Genomic DNA, 16156 nt, shown 5'->3' with positions numbered 1-16156 from the left:
ACCATAAAATTATTTTCGTTGATACTTCATAACTGTAATTTGCTACTATTATGAATCGTAATGTAAATATCTGATATGCAGGATGTATTTTCATTGTTACAAATTGAACATAATTAAAGTATAGTGATTAATCACAAAAACAATATGTAATTATATATTGTGAAATATTTATTTCTAATTACAAATAAATGAAATTTTGTCTTGAAGCATGGTGTAGCATGGGTAACAGTCTTAATATAACAACAGTAAACTATATTGCTACATTTTGCAATAGTATGTGTAAAAAGCCTAAGTCAGTGCAAAGGTTGATATTGCTTCTTTCTCACCAGATCAGAAATTCTCAGGGCAGTCTTTGCAAGAGCACAATGAATATCATCTTCCACAACAAGTCTACTTCTGTATTTAGACTTGATAACCAACAAGCTGGAAAACCCTGTTTCACAAAGATATGTTGTTGGAAATGGAAGAAGAAGGCACAACACAGTCTCAGACAGAACAGGATATGAATGCAAACAATTGATCCAGAATTTTGTAACTGACATTGTAGAGAAATCAGTTCTCGCTGCATCATTGTTAATGAGTTCAATGAACTCCTCTTGTGCTGTCTCAGGAACATCTTCAACTTTGACTGTGAATGGGCTTCCGGCAAGTGCAAATGGGGTGTCAGGTAGATTTGGAAAGTATGATGAAATTTCATCTGCAAGCATGTGCAAGTGTTCTTTCACAGAAATTATCATCGTAAATCCTTTTGTCTGGTTCAATGTCATGTTCCTCAAAGAAAGCAGATAAGGTAGGCAACATGTAAAGTTTATTTTCATCCAATTTTTTTTTTTTGCCAAAGCTGAAGTTTCATTTGGAGTGATCAGCTCTTTTCAGACAAATCGAGGCATGTTGCATTTGGTCCTTGCAGTGATAAATTTAACTCATTCAAGATGGCAAAGATGGCAACCAAGTAAGCAATTTTCTGAAGTTCACTTTTATTGCCGAAAAGTGCTTCGAACTGCGGTCTTGCTTTCTGATTAAAAAAACGTTTTGAGTTCATCATGAAGCTCAAAAACACATTTTAAAATTTTTCCTCTCGACAACCATCTCACTTCAGTGTGAAATAGCAGAGCATTGTTCTTTGCATCCAACTCGTTGCACAGTTGTGAAAACAGTTAACTGTTTAAAGTGCTCACCTTTACAAAATTGACACAACTTATGACACTTTTCATTACTTCTTGTAACTTTTGTGGCAGCAGCTTCATTGCTAATATTTGCCAATGGATCATACAGTGAGTTCCGATGACTTTTGGTGACTCATTCAGTACCAAAGTTGAAATCCAGATTGACATCCTAGCATAGCTGGAGCACCATCTGTGCAAACACCACAAACCTTTTCCCAAGAGATCTTACGCTCTTTCAGAAATGAACCAACTGTGTCAAATACATCACATGCAGTAGTTGTCATTTCAAGAGGTTTGCAAAAAAGAAACTCATCTTTAAAGTCGCCATCATTAATATACCTCACATAAACCAGTGACTGTGAACAGTTTGCAACGTCTGTAGATTCATCAAGCTGGATACTAAATATTGGAAGTAGAGCAGATTTAATTTCCTGGATTACCTGATCAAGAATATCAGCAGACATGTCATCTATTCTTCTGTGGACAGTGTTGTTAGATAAGGAAATTGCTCTCAATTTGGTAGCAAATTCGTCTCTGATCATAACTCAAACAATGTCTTTGGCCACTGGCAACAGTAAATCCTCAGCAATGGTGTGAGGTTTCATAGCTCTGGCAATTCTGAGTGCCACCAAATATGAAGCTTCAACGGCTGCTACGTTTTGTTTGTGGTACTTGCCACCAGTGTCAAGTCTGGGTTTCTTGAGTCCATCAGCTTTGCTTCTAAAATAGTTGATATCCTTGCTGGCAAAGCTTGGATGCTTGCTATCAAAATGGCTTTTTAGTTTGTTCGGCTTCATAGATTCGGCTGATAGAACTTCACAACAAATAACGAACGCATTGCAGTTTCTCAATTCCTGCTGTAATTATTGAGGTAAAACCATACTGTAAAAAATCCTCACTATATTTTCTTTTCTTAACATTCTTCTCTACACGATCCATTGTCATGGGATGGTTTGCTAATGAAAATAATACATAACAATAGCTTTAATAATACAAAAGATGATACATGGCATAGTTCAGTCAATACAGTTCATTAAAGTTTCCTATGATTTACCATTCTGTGTTGTTTTTTTTACATACCTGTTACTATCACAAGGAGGCAGTATTCACATCAACCACAGCTGAATATAAAAAGACCAATCAGCATCCAGATTAAGTTCCCATGGTACAGATATTTTTTTTTTCAGTAGTTGATGATTTTACAGTACATGATTTTACATTTACCCAGTAATTATAATTCATGAAGTGTCATTTTTCCTCCAATACTGCTGCTTTCAACACAGTAGCTGCTTTTAAAGAGTAGCTGCTTTCAACACAGCAGCTGCTTTCTACACAGTAGCTGCTCTCTACACATGTGTGACTGGTCCACATAAGTACATTATGGCGCTAACCCTGTCACATACACCTGTATTTGTACGGGGTGTATGTGATAGGGTTGGGGCGATGATGTCATCACACCGGGTATTCCTATGTGGGTGTATTTGCATGTGGGTGGACCCCCCTGGAGACAGATAGAGGAGTGGTGTCTCGCTTCCTAAGACCATCAAAAATATTTGTATTCCGATGGTCTTAGGTGACCCCTGTGAAAAGATCGTTTGACCCCAAAGGGGTCGCGACCCACAGGTTGAGAACCGCTGCTTTAGTGCATGGGATGAGACTCCAACCAGCTAAACCACACCCACACTGGCCAGGGCAAATGTCAAATCTGTTGATGTAACATTATACAGTAACAGAATTATAGTCCCATATGGAAAATGTGATGGTTTCTGCAGTTTCCTTTCTTTTATAATCCTCTTTCCCTTTACACTTCTGATTTCTAACATTCCTAATCATCCTTCAATTAGAACTACTCTTCCTGAAGACTCAGGAATTATTGACCAACTACTTCTTTAATTATAAAAATTATTACATTTGTTTTGTTTTGTTTTCAAATAAAAACACATTACAACTCCATATTTTTTTGTGGGGAGTACACAATAGGAATGTTCTTTTAAAATTTTTATTGAATTTATTGGGGTGAATTGGTTAATAAAATTATATAGGTTTCAGGTGTTCAATTCTATAATATATCATCTGTATATTGTATTCTGTGTTCACCACCCTAAGTCAAATCTCCTTCCATCATCATTTATCCCCTACCTTCTCTCACTCCTTTTTCCTCTGGTAATCACCATAATGTTGTATGTGTCCATAAGGTTTTTGTTTGTTTGTTTGTTTGTTTGCTTAATGTCTTCACCTTTTTCACACAACTCTGAAACCTACCCGCTGACAGCTGTCAGTCTGTTCTCTATCAGTCTGTTTCTATTTTGTGTATTAGTTTATGTTGTTCATTAGATTCTCCATATAAGTGAAATCATATGCACTTGTCTTTCTCAGACTGTCTTATTTATTTCACTTAACATAATATTCTCCTGGTCCATCCATACTGTGCCAATGGTAAGATTTCCTTCTTTTTTATGGCCCAGTAGTATTCCATTGTGTAAATGTACCACAGCTTTTTTTCTTAGCTTATCTTCTGATAAGCACTTGGGCTTCCAATTCTTGGCTATTGTAACACTGCAACGAACTTGGAAGTGCATATAGTTTCAAATTGCTGTTTCGGGTTTCTTCAGATACTAGTATATTCCCAAAAGTGGAATCTCTGGGTCATAGGCACTTCCATTTTTTTATTTTTTGAGGTAAATCCATACTGTTTTTCCACAGTGGCTGCACCAGTCTGCATTCCCACTAACAGATCATGAGGCTCCCTTTTCTCCATATCCTCGCTAATACTTGTTGTTTGTGGCTATTGCTAGGAATGTTCATGCTATGTTCATGTGGGAATTTTGAAAGATAAATAATTTTTTTCATTATAAAATAGGATAATATTGTAGAAAATATGAAACATAGATAATAAGGTAAAAATATTACCCTAACTCCAGTACCTTTGTAGAAAGTACTGGCAATTTGATGTACTATCCTCCTCTTCCTTCATTTTTTTTTTTTGTTGTTGTTGTTTTTTTTTTTTGTTTTGTTTTGTTTTGTTTTGTAAGACAAAAAAAAGAAAATGGAGCATCTTTTTTGAATTCTATGAAACACACAATCTATTAGGTAATCCTTAATCATAATTTCAGAAATCAAGACATTTGAATTAATTTATTCTTAAGATGAAAAAAAAATGCCAATCAGTAAAGCAAAGTTTAAATGGACTTTTTACATGAAGCTTATAAAACTTAACAGACATTGATAAAGCCTTAGGATTAGTTGAAAAACATATATTTTTGATAAATTAAGTGTATGTGACTAAACTATAGCATGATTTTCTTCTACTTATTGTATTGCATAAATTCAAAAATTATGATGTTTTTCTCAGAATTATTGATGAATTATCTTTGCTGGTTATGCAAACTTATAATAAAAAAATATGCACCTACATTTTCATATCTTAAACTTTCATCTTAGTATCCATATGGATGTATTCAGTTTTTAGACTGTATAGTCAAATTTTAATTATATTGTCCTTTAATCTTTCTTTTTGATTCCCTCCAGTATTTCAAAAAGTTTTGATAATGAATTTTCCCAGTAAATAATTAGATGAAATGGGATCACCAAAAACTTAATCACAACATATACTTATCTGAGTATTTGATAACTTGATAGTTATCTACATTAAATTTCAAAACATATTAACAAGTGGAATCTTTCCTTATATGCATATCTAATATGTTATTATTATAATTCACTAGTCATTTTGACCTCTGCTATTTTATATATTATATTTCCCCACTGAAAACCTTTTGTTCATCAATTTCTAGTTGTTATAGTTTCCCAAATTTGATTTCCTTTCCAAAAACCACTAGCTTATATCTAGTTCAATCACAGAGACTCTGTATACTTTCAGGTATAGTGCCTTGATTGTGTTAAGTTACCAATAAGTGCATATTTTTAGTTATACTAATATAACCTCAAACATCATGGTCTAAGAATAGAAATATTTATATACTCTTAGGACATTGTAAAAAGACCTTTTCTGTGACAAGTGAATAAAATAAAAATATATCACATATAATAATAACTCTTTAAATGATATGATTAAGATAAAAACACAATTTAAAAAAATTATAAATGAAGGCTTAAAGAATATTAGAGCTTGAACAAGTTTGCTTCAAGCAAGTGTGCTGTAGATTATTCCTTATATACCTTAACTGTTCCCCAATGAAAGGTAGGAGGCTGTATTGTTTATCTTTAAAAACATTTCATGTCAGAGCAATCTTGAAGAAATCCATTTTGCATATAACAAAAATTATTTTCTAAACTGCTTTTAAAAATAGTTACTTATCAAAATTTGTTTGTGTAATTCTCTTAAATTTGCATAAAACATACATTTCTAAGATTGAAAACATTTGTTATTTGAAATTAAGCATAGCTACAGATAGGTAAGAAACCAGCAGCATGCTATTTTTTTTAGCATGCTATGTTTTTTAAATGGTCAATTTAAATTTATAAAAATTAAAAACATCTATAAAAAACAATGTTGAAAGAATGAAAAAATGGCCATTTACTTTGAGAAATATTTCTGGAACATACATCTTATAAATAATTTGCATCTAGAATATATAAACAGCTTCAGAAACTTGATTATAAATATATGAAATAAATTGGCAATGATTTGAATAGACATTGCCAAAGAAAACCTAAGGTGATTAAAGAATATAAGGAAACATGGCATCATCATCAGTCACTACATAAATATGAGGAAATACAACTACATACGAATGGACTGCCTAAATTTTTTTAAAGAGCAATTATAACAAGTTCTGTCAAGATCAGAGAAACCATAACATTCATCATCCATTGCTGGTGGGAATGAAATATATTAAAGTCAATTTGGAAAATATTTTACCAGCTGCCTAAAAAGTTAAACATATACTTACCAAATGACTCAGCAATCCCAACCCAAGAGCAATAAAAACTTGTCCTTATGAAAAACAAACAAGCAACTGTTTATGAAAAAACTATACACAAATGTTTACAGTGCCTTTATTCATAATCTTCCTAACTGAGGACAACCTACATGTCTTTCAGTGGTGAATATATGCACAAGCTCTGGCTCATACAATGAAACATTAATCATCACTAAAAAGAAATAAACTAGTTATATATACAACAACAGGAAAAACCTCAAATGTGTTATGCTCAGTGAAATGCCAGACTCAAAAAACTGTGCTATATGAGTCAACTTATATGACATTCTGGACAAGGTAAAATGATAGAGATAGAAAAGAAATTAGTGGTTGCCAGTAAAATGTCCCATCTCACCACTGTTTTTAATCTTTAGACTAAAAGTCCTTGCTATTGCAATAAGGCATAAGACAGAAATAAAAGGTATACAATTTGAGAAGGACACATAAGACAATTTTTATTCCTAGACTAGAGGCCCGATGCACGAAATGCAAGGAGCTTGGCCCTCACAGCTGTGGCGGCTTGCCTTGGCCCTCGCAGCCCCGGCTTGGTTGGGAAGGTTGTCTGGAAGGACATCTGGAAGGTCGTTAGACTGTCCAGTCTAATTAGCATATTATACTTTTGTTACTATAGATGACATGATCATCTATATAGAAAACACAAAGAAATTGATGTAATAAAACTCCTCAAAAATAATAATAAAACAAAAAAAGCAATTATGGCAAATTCCCAAGTTCAAGGTATTTTTTAAATGAATTTATTAGGGTCACATTGGTTAATAAAATTATGTAGGTTTCATACTTACAGCTCTATAATACATCATCTGTATATTGTATCGTTCACCACCCCAAGTCAATTCTCCCTCCACAATTTATTTAATTAAATCAGTTTTTATTGATTTTAGAGAGAGAAAGGAGGAGGGATAAAAACATTGATGAGAAAGAAACATCGATTGGCTGACTGCTGTATGCCCCTGCTGGAGATCAAGCCCACAACCCAGGCATGCGCCCTGACCAGGAATTGAACCAGTGACTTCTTGGTGCATAGATTGATGCTCAACCACTGAACCACACCAGCCAGAGTCCCTCCATATTCTTTGTGGTTAGTCAAAAAGGGTTTTGGCTGCTCACCAAATCAACAGCTCTGGAGACCATAAATGGATACAAAGTGAAGATTCTCAGGTAAATATTTGGAATAGTTTTAACAGAGATCTTTAAATGGATCTTCATAAATATGGGCACAGCACAGCCAAATCTTAAAATAAAATACACTCACTTATAAAATGTTGGAAATCATTCATTATTAATTATTTTTATTTTTCATAAATTGATACATGTATTTGTAGCATATTCCTTGCCATGCTTATAGGAATGTCTTGGATTATTAATTAGATCTACTATTCTTTACAATTTAGAATCAGAGATTTTCTTGCCACTCTTTTTAGCATGTGGCTTATGATAATGCATTCAGGAATTCAGAAATGTTAAAATTGAGATAATTTCTATATATACTTTCTTTTAAAATATGGGTTTTACCACTAAGAATGATAGAAGTAATTTAGTTTGGCCAGCCGTATTTTACAAATACTTAACTAAGTCTTTCATTGATTACTTGGCCAACTAAATCACATGGAAATAGAGCTAAGATAGGAACAAATGCTTTATACATTCTATTCTTTACATTTATTGTAATTTACCCACTATTTCATTTGTTTTCCTCTTTGCCATTCATTAAAAAAATTGATAAGATGTAAACACATTGCATCTCTGAAAAGTTTTTTTTTTTTCCTCTATGTAAAAATGGCCATAGCTGGTAAGATGCAATAAATCAAAATCAAGCTGTATTGAAAACATATTTGAACTGGTAGAGACTTAGGGCTAATCTAAGATATGAATATGTGAAAAATGAATAATAATACACAGTGGCATTTTAGCTATTATTTTAGTTGGAAAGAAAAGCTAGAAAAGTCATCAGCCCTTCAGAGACTTGGTAAACTAAATATATGAAGATAAGGAAATAGAAAATGATCAATGTTTCACAAGTAGATCACTCAAGTAAACCTTTATGAATTCACAAACATCAAAATTTTCAAGAACAAAACAGAATCCTATATAATAAAAGCCTAATATGCAAATCGACTGAACAGTGTAATGACCAGTTGCTATGACATGCACTGACCACCAAGGGGCAGATGCTCAATGCAGGAGCTTCCCCTAGACTGCAGGCCCCAGGCCAGCCAAGGCAGGTGCCAGCAGGACGCCCCGATTGACCCCCCCCTGATCGCCCTGCAGACAGAGGCAACTGGCGACAGCTAGGGTCAGGGCCCGCAAGCAGGTAGCGCCAGTTCAGCCAAGGCAGTGCCAGTGGGGGACCCCCCAATTGCCCCACCAGTCACCCCACAGATCAGCCCTGATCACTGGCCAGGCCCAGGGACCCTACCCATGCATGAATTTCATGCATCAGGCCTCTAGTATTTCATAAGTATTTGTTGAGCATTACTATTCATAAGGTATCCTGCTTTATATAGAGAGAAAAAATAAGGCAGTCTTATTCTGAATGTTATATTACAATCTAGAAGGCAGTAGAATATATATATATATATATATATATATATATATATATCCTATCTAATAAAAGAGAAACATGGTAATTAGCTTACCACCGCTACCCTTCCCATTGGCTAATCAGGGCGATATGCAAATTAGCTGCCAGCCAAGATGGTGGTTAACTGCCAACAAAGATGGCGGTTAATTTGCATACATAGCCACAATGCTGGGAGGCAGATCAGAAACCCAGGCGGCAGGCAAGAGGTGGGGCGCGGGCAAAGGTGGTGGTGATCCCTGATTGCATTGTGGATTGGAGGCAGAGAGAGCCTCGGGGCAGGCTAGCCGGCACCCCCGGACCCCTGGGGAAGGCTTGCTACCCCATGATCACCATGGGGATGGGGGCTTGCTACCCCATGATCGCCACGGGGATGGGGGGTGCCGGCTGGCCTGTTGCCCTGTGATTGCCATGGCTATTGGAGGGAGAGAGAGCCAGGGGCAGGCCAGGCGGCACCCCAGAACCCCGGGGGCCAGGGGTGCCGGCTGGCCTGCGCCGGTGATCGCATGGCAATCGGAGGGAGAGAGAGCTGCATTGCCATAGGAGAGCCTGGGCGCAGGCAAGGTGGCACCCCAGGCCTGTGTGCCGACTTGCCTGTGCCCCGTGATGTGATTGCGATCAGCACTGAGGCTGCTTCCCCTCCCTTGGACTGGCTCCCTTAGTAGTCCTGCAGGTTGAATCTGAAGAGGACAGGCCAGGCACCAAGGGACCAGCGCTGCCAGCACTTGAATGTGAGCAGACAGAAGGAAAAAAGACCTTGAAGGCCTGTCCAAGGCGGGTTTGCGTTTAAAACCAAGTGGGGTGGTCCGGAGCTGCAGGCACTGACAACCATGGCACTGCGGCTGCTTCCCTGCCCTAGACACTCCACAAGGTCACTTGAGCCCGCCCTGCTCCAGATGAAGTGTGATCACTGCACACAGAAACAATGTAGTAAAAAAAATAAAAACCGATGACCAAGGGCCTACCTCCATGAGCTCACGGGAGCCTCTGACCAGTGGACACCCTGACTATTTTAGGGGCTTCAGGTGAGCCGGGGACACAGAAGAGTCAGGAAACCTCCCTGTAGGTCCGGTGGTAGGTCTGATGGAGGATCCATCCGCCCTGCTGTCTGCCAACAGCTGCCTCCTCCGTGAAGAATGGGAGAACAAAGGGAGGGGGAGATTCTGCAAACCCCAGAGGGAATCCAGGGTCCCAGGTACTCTGCCCCACCCGCTGACACTGGCTATGAGGGCACTGCAGCAGCCAACCAGCCTCATCCTCCTCCCCCCCTACCCCACAACACAGACACACACCTACTGGTCGCAGATGCAGGGAGCGCCCTTTCTGAGGGGAGACGCCCACCAGGTATACAGAAGGTATACAGAAGGTGCTCAGTGAGAAGTCCCCACATGTTGTGTTTGCACCTTCATGCTGTCTCCCCCCGCCCCCGCCCCCCACTGCAATGCCGAAGGAAGCCTGATTCAGGAACACCCCCCTGTTGACCACCCACACGGAAAACAGCGTGTGATAAACATGTCCCCCCAGACGCCTGAATCCGCCTCAAAAGGAAGACTCTACAAACTCGGGGCAGGAAGATGGGGACTGAGACAGAAGGTCTGGGAAAAGCAGGGCTGCCCCACCTTCTCCCCGTCCCCCTCCCTGTGTGAAGCGCCTGCACAGCCGCCCTTGGACGGAGGCCTGGGAAGGAGTGAAGAACTGTGGCTGTGCCTGTGGCTGCGCTCGGCCTGCCGTGGTGGATAAGCAGGAAACACATTTATGTTCCAGAATCTAAAACCATCTTTTTGGGTAACAGAGCAAATAATGCAAGACCCACACGTGTTTCTAAACAGGAGTCTGTCTCGCTGCCTGTGAACCCAGATCGAAGGCCTGCTCTCCACCGAGGAGGCTGCAAAGGCTGCTCCTCTCTCCAACAAAGGCAACCTAGAGGTTTAAAGGGAAAAGGAGATATAAATAAAACAAAACAGCAACAAGCTCTGAAGCCGCTGCTGTCAAATCCTCCGCGCGGTGATGACGTCAGAGCCTGTCTCCCGCGCTTGGGGCTCAGACAGCCAAGCCCCTGACACCTGCCAGGTCGCTTGGCACCGGCCTCATCTACCCATGGCCACTTTCAACCTCCCGCCTGCTCCTGGAGCTGGTGGGCTTGCGGATGGAGGCTTCTGTGTTAAAGCAACCCTGTTGGTGCAGCACAGACACGTGTGGGCTTTTTAATGAGAACCCCTAGCATCACTTCACAAACGTGTTTTTAACTATTCTGAGATCACGCTGCCAGCCTTTGCGACTCTCAAATAGGCCTCAGCGATTCCACTTGCCCGATGCAAAGACTGACCCGGGTTTCACGGAGATGGAACCCTCGGTCTTCCAGACCGGGGAAAAAAGCAGGGTCTGATCGCAGCCCCATGGCAGTCAGTGCTGGGTGGGTGTGGTGGAAGTCAGTCCTGCAGTCATTGAACATGGGGTCAATTAATATTAAGTGACATACGGTCAATTAATATCTCTTTGAGAGGAGTTGAGAATATAAAGTACAGTGTAGAGCAATTATATTATTTCACATAAAACTCTTTTCAACTAAGATATTTTTCTTTATTTAAAATCTATCTTTATTGATGAAAGTATTACAGATGTCCCTTTGTTTCAGTTTTTTTTTTCCCCATTGATCTCCTCCACCCTGCACCCACCCCTTCCAGGCCTTAGCCAGACTACTGTCTCTGTCCATGGGCTATTCCTATCTAATACATAAAAATCTAGAAAGATTTAGAGAAAATAAAATAAAAGATATGCCATGTAAATATTGAACAGAAGCGCTGAAGTTGCTGCATGAATACTTGCAGGCTTGAAGCCAAAACACAACTCATGAGATAAAGTTAGTCATTGTAACATAACAAAAGGTTCCTTTCACTAAAGAGATAAGATGGATCCCAATACTTATACACATAATAGAACAGTGTATGGGTTCAGAATGAGCCTCACCAAGATGTGTCTCAGTGGTATGCAGATTTTTGAGCTAAGGGCAATTTTAGCTTCAGGCTCAAGTGAAAATTCTGCCCCTCCCTTTAACTACCTAAAAAAAATTGAATTAGAGGCCTTGCCCATAATAAAACATTATCCCATATAACAAAAGGCTAATATGCAGATCGACAGACCAGCAGAACAACCGGTTGCTACGACACGCCCTGACCACCATGGGGCAGATGCTCAATGCAGGAGCTGTCCCCTGGTTGTCAGTATGCTCCTGCAGGGGGAGCGCCACTCAGCCAGAAACTGGGCTCATGGATGGCTAGCACAGTAGCGGTGGTGGGAGCCTCTCTCACCTCCACGGCAGCACTAAGGATGTCTGACTGATGGCTTAGGCCTGCTCCCCACTGGCAAGTGGACATCCCCCGAGGGCTCCTGGACTGCCAGAGGAATGTCTGACTGCCAGCTTAGGCCCAATCCCCTGGGGAGCAGGCCTAAGCCAGCAGCTGGTCATCCCTTGAGGGGTCCCAGACTATGAGAGGGCACAGGCTGGGCTGAGGGACCCCCCGAGTGCACAAATTTTTGTGCATCGGGCCTCTAGTATATATATATATAATTGTTCCTAAACAACAAAACATGATAAGGAACAGATGAAAGAGATAAGTGAAGTACTATAGTGCTCAGGCTCTACCTTTCTTAACTCTTTAGAGATGCATTTAATAAAATTAAAATATATGTTTCTACTGTTGTTGACTTTTGAATAGCTATTGTGTAGTGTGGAGAGTGTAACAGGAAGAGGTTGGGTAGCTGACAGGTGGTAGTCAGAAGTACAAGGATAAAGAGGACTGAAAGCACATGAGAGAGCTCAATATTAGAGGTAGTGATGAATGTAGTCAAAAAGACAAAAATAGGGGCCTGAAGAGCCCAAGAAACAAAGAAGGAAGCTTTGAGATAGCAGCAAGTGGGCACAAAAGATGCTCATGGAAGATGTAACATGATCACAGAAGATGATTATAGACATCTAGTTGCACAATTGTGGATGCCATCCTACCTCTCTAAGCTTTTGGTTGCATTCAAGGTAAAAACCAAAGTTCAGTAAACATTTTTTTGAACTTCTACCATGTACCAGGTCTTTGTCCAGACTTTGAAGATACAAATTTAATAAGACATAATTTTTATTTTTAAAAATGCCACAATGACTGGATAATATAAAAAATAAATTTGCTGTTTTAAATTCAAAACACAAAATAAATCCTATATAATAAAAGTACAATATGCTAATTAGACCAGACGGCCTTCTGGATGAAGCCAGGGCTGCAAGGGAAGCCCATGTCCTGGGTGCAGAGGGAAGCCGGTGCCGGCAGCCAGGGGAAGGAAGGCCTACTCTTGCATGAATTTTGTGCATGAGGCCTCTAGTAATTAAATAAAAAGAATCAACATTAATTGAATGTATCCTTTACACCAGGTTTAACATGGTGAGAAATAGTAAAGTGCAACAACTTTTAGGTTAAGACAGGTCTTGATTTCATCTTTGGCTCATTCACTAATTGCCTTGTGAGCACCTTATCTCTGTTGGTCTGTTGTTTATCCCTCTGAAGAATATGGGTAATAGTAGTTCTCATTTAATATATAAACTATGTGAGTTATTTTTTGTTGCTTTTGGTGGTTTATTAATAATGGTGTTAGTGCCCAGAACAGTATCTTGTCTAGGCATTCAATGAATATTTGTTGAAGAGTTTTGGGAAAGGTTAGATGATATGATGTGTATAAAGTGCTTAGGCAGAGTAACAGCACATAGAAATGCTAATAAAAGTTAACTGTTATTTAAAAAATAAAAAAAATGTGTCTTTATGAATGATGAAATATTTCTGCCTTCTCTTAGTGATATCTGTGGTTTGTGAAGAAAAATAATGTCTTAAGGAAACATACAATAAAAAGATTTAAAATGCATTTTATTACTTAAAGTTTAAATTGCTAATTGGAAAAAATAACTTGCCCATTGATTAGAAGTGACAATCCCTAGCAATTAAGCAAAGCTAGTAATATACTTCTTCTCAGAAAATAATTGCAAAATTAATTTTAATGGAACATTTAATGAACTCAATGAAGAAAACACTTGCCTCTTCCATTGTGTCCTTTTCCTTGAGATTCAATAGAGTCATGTTCACTATTCTATGGGCCAATCCATTATTCAGATACTGAGAATTCATTTATTAGTATCCTTTCATTTTCAGAGAAACTGTTTAAAGAATTCAAAGATTAGAAAACTCAGATGAGCCACATAAACTTTGTATGTTGTCCTGTCAAGTTTAAAGGTAGAACATTAAACATGGAATAGTAATTATTCACAAGGACAGACTAAGTCTTCCTCAGGAGCAGCAACACTGAGCATACTTATTAAGCAGATGATGAGGACGGATTAAAAATATTTTCAGGCATTAGTGAAGGATTTGCTGTTTTTATTTTTTATCATTTATTTACTTATTGTATAGCTGCACTATTTTTCCCAAGATCTTCATAGCCTTCCTTCAGTTTCTTAAATAAATCATGCTTCTACTAGGCAAGGACCCTTTCATACTATCTCTGCCCACAATTTTATCCCTGAGCTCCCTTCACCAACTAACACATACACGTCCTCCACTATTACTACCATCTCAGAAACCTCTTTGCCTTCCCAGATAAGACTAAGTCTCTAATTGTAATCACACATGAATGTAAGTGTTTATGTGGTTAAATGACCATCCTGCTACCATATGCCAAGCTCCATGGGGGTAGAATTGTACCCAGAATAGTCTCTGATAAATAGTTTAATTATATATAAAGGAATAAATAATTTACTGTTATTAAATACTGTGTAATGAAAATTATTATTACTTGCATTTTATAAGTGAAAAGACTGTGGCCTGGAGATTTTAAATGCCTCCACAAATGTGTAGAACTTGTTAGTGTCAGTAGTCATATTAAAACTAGTCTTCACTCTTCTGCACTGTGTCCCTTAAGATAACTATTACATTTATCTCATAGTAGACAGTGTTGCCTCCATCCTGAAATTTTTTCACCATGCTCTTCCACCTCCCCAAAGTAAGATACTTGTGTCTATTCTGAGATATCCACTTATTTCCAATATAAAATTTATATAAAAATATTCTTTGTAGTAGAAAGCATTTATGTGTTCATAATATGGCCAAAATAACTAGCAAATGTACTATAGGTTCTTATATGATAAATTATTATTACCTCCTCTCAGTTTATCACAATCAGTATAATTATTAGTTATGGATGTATTCACTGATGCTTACAAATGTCACTTCTTAGGGAATAGCTACAAAAAAAGTAAAAAAAAAAACAACACAAAAAGAATAAGAAAAAATCCTCTCAAATTATTTCAGTGGTACTTAGTTCATTTATTTTGACAAATGCAGTACAATTTTAACAACTGGCTTAATCAACCTTAATGCTGACTCACTCCAGAGAGCACGAAGAGAAAACCAAAATCATCAACTTGAGGGCAGAAAAGGGCCTCACTGCCTTGTGATAAAAGACAGAATGGTATTGCTTCTGTGTCTTTGATTATAGACTTTTTAGACTAACAATCAAAACATTTACTGAGTACCTTCCATGTATGCAGAGCTATGAGAATTGACTCTACAGGGTATTTTTGTAACATTTTTCCAAGCAAATAAAATGTTAGATATCTATTTTTTGTTGTTGTTTTTACAATTTTTCCCCAAGCTTGGAATATTCCCCAGTACATTAGTGAAATTTATCTTACTATCCTGGGTTTGAAAAAGGCTCCTGTCCTCATGGATTCAAAGATATTTATTCCTTGTCTTTGGATGGCAAAATAGAATGCAATGTAATATACTCTAAGAGGAATTCCACTCAAAGTAATAGAAAGACAAGCTGCTTGAATTATTTCAAACTAACAAGTTGTCACAGATTTTGAAAATTAAATTTATTAGAAATGCTATTATAAGATGCCTCTAAATGTCAACTGAGTTAGTTGTGTCCCAAAAATATACAAAGAACCAGGCTGAAGCTCAGAAAGAAAAGAAGAGAGAGGAGAAAAAAAAATTAAGAAGACTTACTTTTTTCTTTTTTTTTTTTTTTAAATATATTTTATTGATTTTTTACAGAGAGGAAGGGAGAAAGATAGAAAGTTAGAAACATTGATGAGAGAGAAACATCGATCAGCTGCCTCCTGCACATCTCCCACTGGGGATGTGCCCGCAACCCAGGTACATGCCCTTGACCGGAATCGAACCCGGGACCCCTCAGTCCGCAGGCCGACACTCTATCCACTGAGCCAAACCGGTTTCGGCAACTTTTTTCTAAAATTGGGTATAGAACATACTCAAAAAAAGATTTACTATATATATATAAAACCAGTCATCTGGTCACAATGATGCACATTGACCATCAGGGGGCAGTGACCTTGGACAGACAAAAAGAGAAACAGGCGATTGAGTCTATGAAAGATTGCAAGCAGGTGGGGC

At 38.2% G+C, this 16156-nt stretch overlaps 1 pseudogene; it reads right to left on the bottom strand.

The window, feature by feature from the left end:
- Positions 1-293: 293 nt before the first annotated feature.
- The window catches only part of LOC139006203 (protein FAM200C-like), a 49737-nt pseudogene continuing 33874 nt past the window's right edge, over positions 294-16156 (bottom strand).

Source organism: Myotis yumanensis, unplaced genomic scaffold, assembly GCF_028538775.1.
Source record: "Myotis yumanensis isolate MYYU_CA2020_CCGP unplaced genomic scaffold, mMyoYum1.0.hap1 SCAF_3, whole genome shotgun sequence".
Classification (NCBI taxonomy): domain Eukaryota; kingdom Metazoa; phylum Chordata; class Mammalia; order Chiroptera; family Vespertilionidae; genus Myotis; species Myotis yumanensis.
This window is presented reverse-complemented; position numbering and strand designations above follow the sequence as displayed.